Source organism: Capra hircus, chromosome 21 (assembly GCF_001704415.2).
Source record: "Capra hircus breed San Clemente chromosome 21, ASM170441v1, whole genome shotgun sequence".
In the NCBI taxonomy this organism is placed as follows: Eukaryota; Metazoa; Chordata; class Mammalia; order Artiodactyla; family Bovidae; genus Capra; species Capra hircus.
This window is the reverse complement of record NC_030828.1, coordinates 9,792,444-9,807,613: the sequence shown is the minus strand read 5'-3', so window position 1 is coordinate 9,807,613 and position 15,170 is coordinate 9,792,444. Positions and strand designations below refer to the sequence as shown.

General features: G+C 54.3%; 1 long non-coding RNA gene across 2 annotated transcripts in view; it reads left to right on the top strand.

Annotated features, from left to right (window-relative positions):
• The window catches only part of LOC102172201, a 37,123-nt gene continuing 30,763 nt past the window's right edge, over positions 8,811-15,170 (top strand). For both annotated transcript variants that reach the window (XR_310887.3, XR_001919903.1), the window contains exon 1: positions 8,811-8,977. This is a non-coding gene — a long non-coding RNA (uncharacterized LOC102172201). The remainder of the gene's footprint in view (positions 8,978-15,170) is intronic.

The following is a 15,170-nucleotide window of genomic DNA, read 5'->3' as shown; positions in this document are numbered from 1 at the left end:
GTCAGTTATCTTTGTTCCTTTTAAATAAAGGGCTTTTAAATGGACTTATTGCTCCCAGCGTGGGTTCCTCTCTCTAAATGTTAGAAAATTGTGCCATCTACCCGCTATGCTGAGTACTGTCACACTCGGAGACCTCGGGGACCTCCAGGCCGGCTTCAATGCCGCCGTGTCAGGGGCCGCGGGCGGCTGGAGGAGGGGGCAGCTCACGTGGATTTTTGCAGATTTCCGCCAGCAGCCGGCCCGCGTGGCCACGCCAGGGCCCGGCCCGCCCCGCGCGCCGCCGCCGGCTTCATGGCGGCCGCGAACCCGGGACTGCAGCCGATCCCGGAGCACATCGCAGGCGTGGCCGGGGCTCTCCCCTTCTCCCTTCCCTCCTCCGAGATGCCCCGGGCCGGGAAGTGGGGCGCCGGGACTGCCTGTGGACCCGAGCAGCCGCCGGGGGGTCGGGGATGACCGCGGACAATGAGGGGAGGCTGCCGGGGAGGGGCCGCGGGGGGACTTGGCCACGGCGCTTTGGAGCGCTCCTGCCCGCCGCCAGCCCCCCTCTCTGCCTCGGGGAAGCCGGGCCCAGGCCTGCGGAGAGCCACGGCCGCCGACCGGCTTCCCCGCCTCGGTGAGCGAGAGGGGAGCTCGGGCCAGGCAGTTCGCTGGCAACTTTCAGCTCTGTTTTCCCCGGTAGAGATCCTTCTGTAGTCTTCTGGAAGGCCACTCACTACTTGCTTTGCTTCAGGGGAGTGTGGTTTAGCTGAACCGAGTTCGAACAAATCAGATGTCTGACGTGGGGTCTCCTCACCCCGACCCCTCCTCTGCAAAACCACAGGTTCTTTTTGAATGAGTTAAAATGGATTAGCAGTTTAGATTTTATTATGTGGCTACCCCTCTCAGATGCCCCCCCCTTTTTTTTTAGCCTATTAAAAGTATTAGCTAAGATTTCCAAGTGTCTGTCGGGTATTTATGCTACTGGAGGTGGGGGGGGGGGAATCTGCGATACGGTTTACGACTTTTATTACATGTTTCACACTGTTGGAGAAATGGAGTTTTAAACAACATACAATTAAATCTATATTGCTCTTTGGAGAAGGGCCAAGGAACTCGACAATCAATTAGTTTAGATATTTTGATACTTGTTGCTAAAATCAAAGTGTAAAACTACCACCCCAAGGTAGAGCTGCTTCTCCATTTTTCCTAAGGTCATGGAGCTACCACATAGGAAATGGCAGTTGCTTTTTTCCATCCCAGGCTGTTTTTCCTGATTACTCTGCACAGATTGGTCTTTTTTAAAAAATTCAGACTCTTTTCTGTGTTTTTTCCTTCCATTTCTCTCTCTTACTGCCATCTCACATCTCCTGCCTTGATCAGTTAGGTTTAGTTTTTAAAAAACATTTAATTTGTATTATTTGAAAATGAATTGTCTGCTCACCCTTTCTCTTTATCCCTCTCTCCTTGCCTTGACACTAATAAGGGAAGCCGGTGTGTTTAATAACCACAGTAATATAGTGGTTTCCAGACAAAGACAAAATTCTCTTCTTTATAACCACAACATGATGAGAATAGGGGACTTATCCTTTCTCTCTCTCTCTCTCACACTCCCTCTCTCTCACTTACACTTCTGTCTCTTTCAATAAGCAGTTTAGGAAACAATCTGCATTGAACAGAAACTGCTTCCTTCTTAAAAATGACACCTTTTCCACCTCCCTGGCTCTCTCTGGGCCAATCCCCTTGACTGCCTGGTCGCAGTCTGCCTGTCCTTGGTCCTGGCAGGGGTTGGGGGTGCCTATGGAGACCTGGAGCATCATGAGAAAGTGGGAGGTCCAGCTCACCTGTACCAGGCAGCTGAGGCAGGGCTGCTGGCGAGTTCCAGAGGGGAGTTTGCTAATTTATTAGATAGTTCTTACTTCCCCTTGCAGACACCCCGGGTTCTGGAAAGGAGGGGGTTGTCTGAGGTTTTACGCCTGTCCACCCAGCCCACCCCACCGCCACCCACTTCCTCTTCTGCTTTCTAGGCTGGGCAGCTCTTGGCCAGCTTCATGACTGATTTGAAACCCCTGTGGCTCTTGGGATTGCGCAGGCCAGTCCCTGAACGGCCATCTCTACCAGGATGGGGCATCCAGAACCTCCCCGCTTCTCCAAAAGAAAGGCTCTGAACCCAGGGAAGAGATGGGACGGGATGTCATTCGCTTCCCTCCAGAAGCCTTCCTCTTCCTCCTGGGGCGGAGAGGGACCTTTGCCTGGACTCAGCGATGTGGCCTTGCCGCGCCTGGGCCTCTGCTCCCACCCTGCCTTGTGCCCACCCCCATGCTGAGGCCCTAATTGTGAGGAAGGTCTGGGAAGCATTTTCTCCGTGCTAATTTTATATTTCCCCTTTCCCCCTCACAACATTAAACATAATTTTGCGCTGTCAGTGTCACTAAGATTGCGGTTTGTTGACGTCTCTACTTGGAAACACGACCCCTCCGCCTCCAACGGGGAGTCCTCCCTGCGTAGCCTCTGGGAGGCCGCTTCTCCACCGAGGCTTTCAGGGTTTCTGGAACACCCTGAGAGAGAAAGAGAGAGACTGGGATAAAGGCCATAAAGGTCCCTACCAGAACCCCGCAATCATTTCAAATCCCCTCTCCCTGTGACAGCAGGAGCCAATGTGTTTTTGATGTGCGTTTGGTTGTTGGCTTGTTTGTTTAATAAAATCCCTGTGTGTGTGTGTGTTTTACTGTCTCAGTGTCTGTGACGTGTAACCACAGCCACTCCACTTCAAAAATTTCCCTTTGAATTTCTTTTCAGTTGGTCTGTTTTAGTCTGTCCTCTGCAACTTCCTTCTGTTCTCCATCCCTGCCCCCTCCCTCCCCAAAATATTTCCTTGGCCTGAGCAATAATCCTCTGGCCCACCGGCCACGTTCCTGGAGATAAAAAATCCATTTATCCCTTCTGTTGCTTTACCGAGGCCCAGTTATCCAGGGTTTTTGGTGACAGAAGGGAACAAGAGAGAGGAAGACACTTCTTACTTTGCAGGCCCTGCTTCTTTCTTTCCTGTGCCAGCCTGGAGGGGCTTGGGACTTAAGCAGATGCACCTAGGGTCTGCAGGTTTGCTCTTCATGCCTGGCTGTGGTTCTGGTGGCTTCTCCTGTTTTCCTTTTCTTTGAAGGAGCTGCTAGCTACTCTGCCCTCTCCACAGCAGTGTTTCCGCGCCTGTGTGCACCAAGGCTGGTGGGTTTCAGGGCGATTATCTCATTTCGCTGGTGCAGAGCGAAGCGGCTTGCAGCCCCTGGGTCAGGCATTCAGCAGAGGGCCCATGTCACAGACCCAACCCAAAGGTTAATTTTCTCTCATTAGCATGTCCATAGTTTGCTTCTAGCCCAGGAGCTCGGGTCCTCACTGTGTCACCTCCCGGCTCCCCTCTAAAAGTCTCTGGCACCTTGGCTCTCTCTTCTGGACCTTCCTTCACAACCTCACGTTCTGCCAGGTTCCTATTGGGTTCATGGACTCTAATCTCTGAAAACCCATCTCATCCATTTTCAGACAGTTTGCCTATTTTCATCCTGGAGCCCCTATCTTCCATCCGCCCCTCTTTGCCCCCCCTTTCCTCTATGCACCTCATTTACAAACGGATTCTGCTTTATTTGAATTAGTTCACGTCTCCTCTTTTACTTTCTCCCCTCCCCTTATCCTTTCATTCAGGGCTAGTAAAAGCAAAAGATACCAAATGGCAAAGTTCAGCTGCCTGTTTCTTGGGGGGAGCCAGCCACCCCAGCCACCTAGAAAGAAGTTGAAGGTTTGTAAGGACAGAAGAAACAACAAAGAAAAGAGAATTGCATTTGCGGCTTAAGTGGGCGAGTGTGTTTGTGTGTCTATATCTGTGTGTGTTTTTCAGATTTCTTTGAACTGCTTTTGTGCTGACTCGACAGAGACATTTGCCGAAGCTAGTCACGGTATAGGAACTTTGAGTTAACCTCTTATATCAAATGAATCTTTTCATTTAGAGACCAATAAATCTCAATCTCTAGCTACCTTGTGTAGACTCAGCCTGAGCTCAATGAGACAAGACTGGGGCTTATAATAAAGACCAGATAAAGTTTGCCAAAGTTTTTTTTTTTTCTCTCTCTCCCCCCTCTCCATTTTTTTTTTTTAAACTAGCCTGAAAAAAATCCCCCATCTAACAAATAAAACTTCAGGGAAGTAGCAGCTTTTCCTCAGCAGAAGGTTGGGGATTTCTTTACCTTCTAGCAGCAAGCCTGTTGACTGAAGTGGTTTTCCAAGCTCAGACACTGAAATGATTTATAGTTTTTCAACAAGTCATTATTTTGGTGTGTTGTTTAGGTGGGGTTGAGACAATCTAATAATCAACGTAGGATGGGGGGAGGGGATTGTCAGTGACCAAGAGGAGAGTTAACATCAGAAACATGAAAGCCAGTCCGGTCTCCAGGGATAGAATTTGGGAAAGAGCCTGCACACGTCTGCTCCTGGGCTATAAAGAAATACATTGTTAACAACAACAAAACAGACAATGCCCTGAGCTCTGCCTTGATTCAGAGCTGAGCTACTTTCAAGATTTTTTAGCAGCACTGTTCATTTTGATGGGGTTTCTGGGCCATTTGAAATTCAACCTTTAGCCAGCCTGCTCATGGGGTATGGTTACAGAATTCATTTTCTGATTTACTATCCCTCCTCCTGTATTTTCTTTATTTCCTGATGGCCTCCCATGGGGCTAATCTTTTTTTTCCCCCCATTTCTTTTATATTATCCAGTTTTGTTCTCCCTACAAACGACTCAGTGTTTTCCCTGTTTCTAGTGATCACTCATTTGCTTCCTTTTCCTCTTTCCTTCCTTAAGAGGAGAATAAAGAGAGCATGGGAGGGGGATTTCCAAATCATTCCTAAGTGTTATTAATTACTGTTACAAGGCAGGCGATTCTTAACTAATAACAAAGTTGTAAATTACCCCTGACTTTCAAATATTTCTCATTTGTCAGCTCTGATTGATTTGATTAATATTCCATCCTTTGGAATAATTTTAGCCGCACTTACAATCAGCTCTACTCATGAAGCAGGGAGCGAATCATCACACTCTCACAGCACCTCGCCTCTCTGCTTTTACTTTTCAAGTGAAGTTTTGGTTTCCATCCTGAGGTCCATGATTCTGACTGGAGAGCAATGCTGGAAAAGCTCATAGGCAGTTAAACTGCAGAAATGGAGTGGATGGGGGGACGGTATCTGCGTATGTTCAGTGATTTATGTGTAATTTAGAAAACATTGTTGAGGAAATTAATTTTATTGAGACAACCAAACAGTTTCATTTCCTAGTTCTCCTAAACATTTTTCCCCTCCAGATTCAGGCTGAAGGGATGGATTTCTATAGGATTCCTAAACACAGGACATTCACCCAGGCCAAGGCCAATTTCTCCTTATTTTCCTTTTCTCAGAAAGAACTGGTCTACTCCCAGTCCACCCAATCAGAGATGGGGATTGCTGCTGAGGGGAAAAGGTGTACGCTGAGCGTTGGGAGTCAAAAAGGTCAAAAGGGCTGCCCAGAAGAGAGCACCCTGAAAACCCCATCCTTTGGGAAGGGGGTTTGTATTTTCCAAAAGTCCTTTTCCCTTCCATCATCATATTCAGAACGCAATTTTTGACGCTATCAATACCCGCTGCCTCCAGTACCTCCGGAGTTTTCATCTTAATTATATTATTAAGTGAAGTACTGTGCTGTCAGGGAATTGAACATGATTTATGACATCTGCCTATTAAAGGATCGATTGTGAATATCGCTACTATCATCTATCAATATTCTTAGGCCGGGGGTATTTCTCGCTCCACGGTTGTTACTTGTAATACCAAAATGATAGACTGCAGGATAAGACTATTTCTTCTTCGCAGGACGAGCTTTCCAGGTGCGGCGGTGAGTCAGCGTGGGGAGATCGGAAGCTCAGCGCGCCCCACCATGTCTCGCACCCAGAGAGCGTTTAAAGTTTGTTTTGTTTTTCTTAATGTGAATTTTCCCTCGGGTCTAGTAGAAGAAGCTAGAGTCGTTTTTAGAGAAAGAAGTAATCTCTGCTGGTCGATATCAGGAGCCGGTGTTTCCGAGCTGCCAGGTGATTCGCAATGAGACCAGAAGCCAAAAAAGAAAAAGAAAAAAGAGCGAATAGGGGCCCCTTTTATAGGAGGGTGGCTGGGTGGGGGCAATCGGGGCGGGCGGGGGCAGACTGGATATTTTGGGAGCAGGTACTCGGGTCGTGCCGATGCCCTGGGCCTCGGAGGTGTTTGGTTTCTGGGATCAGTCGGAGCTCTCTACCCCGACCACCCCGACCACCTGCTCCGCCTAGGTGGAGGCGGGTGCGAAACGTGCTCCAGCCGAGCCTGCACGCGGAGGCCTTTTGTCTGCAGACAGAGCGCAGCGTCTGTTTTCTTCCACCCTTGCGGGGCACGGCAGGGGTCACCGGCGAGTCTCAGCCCCTGGTTTGGGGGGGGTAGGAAGGGGAGGCCGTGCAGGAGGAAGCCAGAGCCCTCTTCCCCGGAGCCGCCTGGGAGCGGAGGCCGGGGCGCCCCGGCGGGGTGGTGCGTGGAGAGCGGCGGGGCCTGCGCCCAGCTCCGGCCCCGGGGCGCGCCTGGGGCCGCGAGGAAGGCGGAGGCCTCGGAGCCGGTGCAGCGCCCGCGGCCCCGCCGGGGAGGCGCACCTCCCTCGGAGCGCCGCCGCGCCCGGGGCCTGGGCGGCGGGAGGAGGCCTCGGGCCTGGTTGCGGGCCTAGTCTCGGCGCGCCCTGCGCTCGCCCCGGCCCTCGCGAGGCCTTCGCTCTCCTCACTGCCCAGTCTCCTTGCCTCCTGAATTCCAGCAGGAAGAAGTGGGCACATGAGTGGAACTCCTAGCCCTCCTTCTCTCCGGCCGGAGGTTGGGGGCCCCGCACAGTGCGTGGCCGCGCGGGGCCGGCCGGATGTGGGAGGACCACAGGCAGGGCGGGAGGCTGGCTGGGCCCGGGGCCTGGCTGCCCCGCGCGACCCCTCTCAGGCAGAAGACGCCTTGCGAGGCAGGAACCTCTCATCCACCGCCACGGGCTCCCACCTCCCTAGCTACCTACCTGCTCCCTCCCTCTGGGCCCCCCAGCTCTGCGGCCTACCCCTGACCCCTGAGGGGTGTCCCAGGGGAGGACACAGTGTAAATGTGTGGACACACTCAGTAAATGTTAGCTGTGGCTCTTAGCATTATCAGGCGCTTCTGGTTCCTCCGTGAGCAGCACCTCTCTAATACACGTTTATTCCGGATCAACCACAGCACAGCCGCGGTTCCCCAGCCCCCAGTTCGTACCCAGATGCCCAACAGCTGCTTCTGGCCCCTCTGAGCCCAGAGCCACAGCCCTCCACTCCTAACACACGGGAAGAACACCCGGGGACCTCCGCCCTTCCTCCCTCTCGGAGCGTGCTTGTCCAGGTCTGAACCACCGTGAACCCGACACTGAGGCCCGAACCATGTGTCACCCGGTTTCTTCTGAGCTCTGCCCGGGTCAGCGCCAGGAGATGGGAACTTCTATTAAATAAGAACTTGCTGGGAAAGATTGGGGGGAGGGCGATTTTTAAAGCAAACAAGAAAAAATGACGACCTTCAGTGTGGGGTTTGGGGGGAGCAGGGCAGGCCGAGACAGGAGCAATAATAGCTGAGTCAGAAGCACCGGAAGGACACCCTTTTCTTCCAGAAACACATTCTTGGGTAAGCCTTTCATCGGCCTGGGCTGAGCTAGCTGTCGGAGACCTGCCACTAAATATACATACGACACCTTCAGGCCGGATTTCATCTTACGACCTCAATTAAATATCACCCCGCCTTCCTGATTCTTATTGTCAATAATACCTCTAATATTCTTGTTATTTTGCAAACGACGTTTCGGCGGCGGATGTCCCCTGGAACTGCAGCGGGAGCCACGCCCAGGAGGGCGCTCACCTGCTGCGCGGACCCCGGGACTTTGCCCCATCCGCGTCCCTTGCCTCCTCCCCACTCCACCTAGGCTGATGGATATCCTTGGATGTGGAGCCCTTTAAAAATGACAAATGCCTTGTCAATACAGACCATCCCTCCCCTCCTGCTTTCTCATCTTTTTTTTTTTTTTTCCGGAGCGAGGATGGACCCAGGCGCAAGCCCAGCGGCGCGGATTACACGGCCTGCGTTGTACCGTAATCGCCAAAACCTTGGCCTGATTTACAGCTAATAGATCTCAAGCGAGGGAGTCGGGAAGAAATCAGTGGCCTAAGGAGCTAGATTGGGGCTTTGGAGGGATCGGAAATTAAGGGACTGGAAGGAGGATGTGATTCACATTATTCACCGCTCCCCGCAACACACACACAGACAGACACACACACAGAGACAGACACACACACAGGACCAGTCGCCTCCCGGCTCGGCCTTCGTGGATGCGGCCCTCGGTTCTCCGCGGCCTGTGTCCCTGTCGCTCGCTTCCCTCGATCGGGACCACACTGAGCGTCAGGGGCGCCTGCGATGCCCTCAGACCCCTCGGCCTCCTCCCGGCTTCTCCCAGCCCCCGGGAGGAGGCGCTGGCGCCCGGGTCGGCCTCTGGTCCCTCCCCGTCGGCGTCCCCGGAGCCCCCATTCACAAAGCCGCGCTTGGAGGAGGCGACACACACCACACACACACCACACACAACACACACACACACACACACACACCCCGAAGAGGGGAGCTTGATCTTGTCTCATTGGTGTCTCGGGCCTGAAAGGAAAATCGTTTGGGTAAACAGCCAAGCTTCCAGGCTTAGCGCCCGGCTCCCGCCCCCGCCCCCGCCCCTCGTCCCCCCGCCTCCCCACTCCCCTTCCACCCCGCCCGCCACCCACACTCCGCTCCGCAGCTGGGCCCCGAGCGAGCTCCACGCCGCCGGCCGGGAGTCCAGGGCTCACGGGTTCAAAGGGCCGCGGCCCCGAGGGGATGCCCTCCTCGCTGTGCCCCGGGGGGCAGAAGCGGACCGCAGGGCGGTGGGACCGGCCCGGGCCACGGTAGGAACCTCGAAACCTCCCGCTTCCCTAAGTAGAGCGGGTCTCGGGGGAGGGCGCCGGGGAGTTCCGAGCCCGTAGAGACTGTTTGGCCAAGACCGAGCGGAGGCTGAGCCCCGGGCCCGGACGGGCCGTCCTGGGCAGGTGTGCAAGTGTGCACGACCGCGGGCGAGGGCAGTGAGCCTCCGCAGGCCCCGTAGCGGTCCACGCACTGCGGGGTGATTACTGGGTCCCCACCTCCCTCCAAGCGGGGCGGCTCCTGGAAAAGCATTTAATCTGATATTAAGGGTTTTCCGAAGTGTGATTCTTTCCAAAGGAGAGTTCTTCACTTAAATGACTGTAAACATAATTAATAGTTATTTAACTTGCAAAAAAAGAAAAAAAGAAAGCAACCTTTATGGTGTTTAAAAGGATATTGCTCTCTCTCTAGTTCACACTCTTAAAATCTCGAACTCTGAAAATATCCTGATGAGATTATTAGACTTGATTATATGGTGGCACCCCCTCCCCTTTCTTCTAATGAAATTCCTCTCTCTCCTGCCTTCCTATCTTTCTCTCTGTGTCTCTTCTCCTGCTCCCAGTCTCAATCTCTCTCTAATCCAGGAGTCATTAGCAACACCCTCTGGCTACATGTTTTGCATCAGTGAAACACTGTGACATAGTTGTAATACAAACTCTGCCGCCTTGCACTGCATCTTGCGGTAGGAAGTGTAATAGCAATAAAAATCATTTTTCATCTCCAGGCATTATTCGATGGGGGGGGAGAAAATCTGAATGTGAGAAGCTGAGGGGGAGGAGAGACAAATGAAGAGAGGGAAGATAAGGAGGGAAGGAGAAAGAAGAAAAAGCTTTCCAGTTTAGAGACTTCTCAGAACTAGAGGCACACAGATTCAAGCCTATCATTTTCTCTGCTTTCTCCTCGTCTGTTTTCATCCTTGTCCCTCGGTGGACCCCTGAACCCTGATTGGAATTGTCTCCTAGTTCCCAGGGTCTCTCAGCTACTCCTTTCTGTCCCAACGTAGCATCCCTTCTGTTGAGGAAGCCCCAGAACTCCCAGAGGCTGGGCCACCCTTTCTCAGCTGGCTGGGGTGAGGAATCCTCATTCAAGTCCTGCTAGGAAATTGGGGCCTCTTTCCCATCCGGTCTCTCAGGAATCTTTCCTGGCTTGATGGAGAAAGAACCACCACCCAGCAAGCCAACGTGGCTATTTTCCTGATGCAGCCCTATAATTTTCGAGCAAGGGCCCTCAGAGAGCCCCCTAATCTTCACTGAGGAGTGCTGGTTACAGGGAGAAGGAACATTCCCTCCTTGCTTGCCAGCCCTTAGAGAACTCACCCTGCCAACTCAGGGAGGGCAGAGTTTCCAGGTAAGGCTCTCCATGTTGCCTTTGCTCAGGCAGGGAAATGCCAGGGCTCACCCACCACCACAGGCAAAGTGTCCCCCCACCCTGTAGTCCCCAGTCCAACCATCATTCTATGTGGGAGCCACCAAGTTCCTTTAAACAAAAACAAACTTGCAGTCAGAACTAAATTAGAGAAAGGTTCTGTACCTGCCTCAAAAGAAAGAAATCACACAAATCTTCACAGGACCCTAAAGTAGATACTCTCTACTTTTAACAGGAAAAAAATCTTGTTTTGTGAAATATTTCACTAATCACCCTGTGTCTGGGGCAGTGCGCTTTAAAACAACAAATTGAACAAGTACACATATAACTAAGTTAGAATTTCTGTGTATTTTTAGTCATGTGAGCTTAAGAGTAGGACAAAACAGTTAGGTTACCAACCAGATAAAATAAGGTCAAACTTGCACCTTGAAGAGAAACGCTGCGTGATTTGTACTTCTTGACTTTCCTGTTCTCACTGGGCTACAGGTGTACAAGTTAGGGGCGGCATTTTGTGGTTATTTTATCAGCAGAGCTGAAGGTTGGGGGGGAGGGGACAAGGTCCCAGTAGGCTGGCGACAGGCATGGCACAGCCCCTCTTTATGTCCATCTGATGAGAATGAGTGGATATGGGTGGAAATCGTAATTGGGAAGGTCTGACTTCATAAGCACCCGCCTCCTGGGAGATATTCGCAGCCGCCACAGCTGAGTGGCCCTGGAACACACGACGGCCCAAATCCGTGTCCTCCAAGAAGACCCCGCTCATTTATTTTATGTTTCCTATGAAAGCAGCATCACCGCTTAGACTCGGTGATGCTGTAGCTGTATATTTGCTCCCCTTTCTCCTATGATTTGCCCTTTCGCCCAGTACAGACACTGTGGGGTATGTTGGTCACAGATCGGTGGAAAGAAGGCCTGTGAGTTTCGGCTTGCCTTCAAGTTTAGATGATGCAAGGAAAACTCTTGACGGTCCAGTGAGGCGGGAGGCTGCGCGGGGCGGCCGAGGAGTTCCCGTTTCCGCAGCGAGGTGGCGCTCCAGGGCGCGGCAGAGCGCCCGGCAGTCCGCGCCGAGCGCCGCGGCCTCGCTCCCGCAGAGACCGCGGCCTGCGAGCGTCACTCCCGCCGCCTCCCTTTCGCCTCGGCGCCCAAAGGCGGGGAGCGCTCAGACCCGCTCGGCGGGCTGGTTCTCGGGGTGGGCGGAGGCCCAGGGCGGCGACCGCGAAGCTGGCGGGGTCGCGGAGCGCGGCGGGGGCCCACGCGCCGTGGTCCCGGGAGCCTGCGAAGTTGTATTCGCAGCGGGACCCGGGCGGGGCCGGAGCTGCGGCGCAGGGTCCGCTGGCCCGGTGACCGCGCGCGGGGTCAGCCCCGGCCCGGACACTGCGGAGGGTTAGGCAGCTCCTCCCTGGGCTCGGGAGACTTCCTTCTTTTTTTCTTTTTCTTCTTCATTTACACACATACATATATTTAAAGGAAAAAAAATACAGGAAAAAAAAATCTAATGCACTCCTTATTGGTTTGTCCCCAAACTAGGCAGTTTTCCAGTTTGATTGGTTTTTCTTTTTTCTTTCTTTTCCTCCCCCCCCCTTTTTAAAAAAACTTTAACCCCTTGTGGTGTCCCCCCCTTCTGTTTTCCCCCCCAACCTATTATACTTCTGAGAGCTTGTTCCCTGTGGGTTGGTGGGTGAGAGAGAGATTAACACTAGCTCCAGAAGACCCAGCATTGGGCAAATGACAGCAGAATGGCAGAAGAAACTACTTCAAATTATTTAACTATTTCCATCCACACGATTTCGTTTCCACACTTGCCTTCAGTGGGTATCTCACAGCTCTAAGTCAAAGACGACCGGCAGGAAATGCCTTTTACCCTGTCACGCTCAACCTGCGTGGGGCCCATTAGAACCAGTTTGGAAACAATGTCAGAAATAATAATAGTCATAAATAGTCACGGTGGACAGAAATTCTATCCTTCGTGAACTTCCTCTGCCGTTTGCCCCCGGCTCTCTGGGACCCGGGCTCCATGTGCAAACATCAGGCTGGGCCCTCTTTTCAGCATTTCGATTTCCCGGGGCCCTGCCCCGAGAGTTGTCCCCTTACCTAGGGGCTTTGGTTACCTGGCCTAGGCCCTAGCCCCCATCGGGGAGACTCTGTTGAAGCTGCACCCGGTCGCCGACTTGTCGCCAACTGCACTTCTTTTAGCCCGTATTTCCGGCTCCCTCACCCTCCCTGACATTTTCTGATATAAATGCAGGAAATTTCGGCCCGATTTAGGAGTCTACAGAAACTCAGAGGGTCAGGTCATTAGAATGTTAACGTGGCGACCAAGAATTATAAACATGATCTAAAAGTCTCTTCCAATTCATTTCTTCAAGTATTTATCTGAGTTAAGCAATGAAAAGTGACAGTTGTGAAATAGACAGCTTTTAAAAGTAATGAAGTCAGATGAGGCTTTAACCTGTCGATTGCGATAAATCAACTTTGAAAAAGACGAAGGAAGAATATTACTTGGGCGCCTAACCGCCAGCGTTTGCTGGGCAAGCTGCAGATTCTGAAACCCGCCTGCGATTACCCTGGGAGCCGTGGCCTGGTGAGGCCCTGAGACTGAAGCTTGGCCCTTGGGTGACCCAGCAGTCCTGGCACCCGCGCTGCCTGAAGGCAACACTTTGACGGGGATGGGTCTCTCTTTCCGCTTAGACTTGGGCAGATTTCGGCTACCGCAGTTTGTCTGGGCAGGTGACTTCAGCCCTCAGCACGGTTAGAAATTCAGAGGGGCCACTACCCAGGGGACTAAACGCTATGCAGGAGAGAGATGGGTGCTCAGCCCAGCTCCCCACCCAGCTGAGGGTGTCAACTTCCTGCCGCGGTTCAGAAAGACCAGGGCCTGCCTGACCCCGGATATTACTAACCCTTTGTAACTGGTAGCAGAAGTTGGAAGGTGAAGAAGAGCAGAAAACTAAATTTCCTGGGTGGGTGGCGCTGGGAGCGCTTCCTGTTCTCACTGACATCAAATGGCCTTATCTACGAGGGAACCTAGAAAAGGCAGAGACCCCGGGACAGGCTTCCGGTGGTCTTGCGATGGGAGAAAGGTCTTAATTCTGCACCTCCTCCAGGCAGAGGGTCGGAGAGGCGGTTCTAAGGGATGTGAACTTGTAGGGTGTTTTAAAAGAAAGTTGACACATTGTCTTGGACATCTCAAGTTCCTCAAAACTGCACCTTTGGGCCCAGGCTTGGGGGGACTGGTTCCCTTCCCAATGATTTCAACCCCCAGTCCCTATCCCCGCCCCCCGAAGTCTGAAGGAGCATGCCAGGGGCTTCTAGCCCTCTGGGTCTGCCAGGATCACTTTCCTCCAACAATTCTCCCGGGGGAGGAGGGCCCAGAGGTTTCCCCCGTTTCCTTTGTCCCTGTTCCCCAGGGAGAGGCGCCACTCTGCTGGAGCGCCAGCAACAGGTCCCTGCACTTTGTCCCCCGAACTCGCCTCCCCTTGCTCTCTCCATCCTCAACTTATGGGGTCCACTGGGAAGCCTGGGAGCACCTCTCCCGTCTTCTCTCTCGGGGTTTTCGGGGGCAACTCAAGGCCAGTGAGGAGACAGCGCCGGAGTTTGCGGGCAAGTGCCGGGAGGGGCGGCTCTTAGACCTGTCCTGTGGTGCCCCCCTCCCCAGCCATCACCCAGCTCCAAATTCCGACTCTAGTCCGGAGGCTCCGACTCTAGTCGGGAGGCTCCGACTCACACGACTTTGAGAGTGAGACCCAGGGGAAGGGAGAAGAAAAGGACCACGCCCTTCCCGAGGACAGTCACTAGCGACATAGGGGCCACGCTGGGCTGGTGGCTCCACGCTGCCCACCCAGGCCTGAGACGCCCCCGCCCTCCGCGGCCAGGGGGCCTGCTGTCGACCCCGTGCAGCGTCCTCTCCCCCTTCCCCTCGTTTTTCCTTCTCTGCAGACCACACCGGGGGGAAGGAGGTGCCGCAACCCGGGCGCACAAGTCTCTCGCTCTCCGCGCGCTCGGCCCGCCCTCCAGGTCAGGCGAGCTGGAACCCGGCTGCGGGGACCCCGCTGGCCGCAGCGCAGCCACCACCCCCTGCCCGCCCCGCTGGCGCCAGGGTTCCCAGCGTCCCAGGCCGGGGCTTCGGGGGGCGCGGGGGCGCCCGGCCTCGCCAGGGTTGGAGGGTGGGTAGCGGGGAGAGCAACTCCCAGTTTCCGGCCGGGCGGAGGGGGCCGCTGAGACTCCTCCTCCTCTCCGCCCCGAGGCACCCAGCCGCGGCTCGCCGCGCGTCTCCGCCCGCCCGAGCGTTTCCATAAATCAGGCCGCTGGCAGGCTGCTAATTAGCTCGGGCCGCAAAGAATAGGCAGAGGGAGAGTCCAGGAGCGCTAAGGGGGGTGCGGGCGCCAGCTCGGTAGGTGGGAGACCAGAGTTTCCCCGGGACCCACCGGAGGCTTCGCGGAGCACGCCAGCAGCCCCCGCGGAGGACCCCTCCCATCGCTCCTCCCGCCCCCCTCCAACCCCCCGCCCCGCCCCGAGCCCAGGCCTCCAAGCTGGGCCCCCAGATCACAAGCACCCCGCACCGAGCGCATCCCCGCGTTCGACCCGGCCCGCCCACCCACGCCGCCGCCAGCTCTCCCACTCGCTGAGCCAGCTCCACGTTAATTAACTCTCCCCTCACCCCCTGCAATCTCTCAAGACTTTTCACAACTCATCCCAAGTGTTTCCTCCTTAAGCCCGCAGCCTCTGGCGGGGAACAGCCGCCGGGCAAAGAGGGAGCTGGGTCTGGAAGGAGGGTCAGCCCCCCTCCAGGCTTTTGGGATGGCGGGGTGCTCC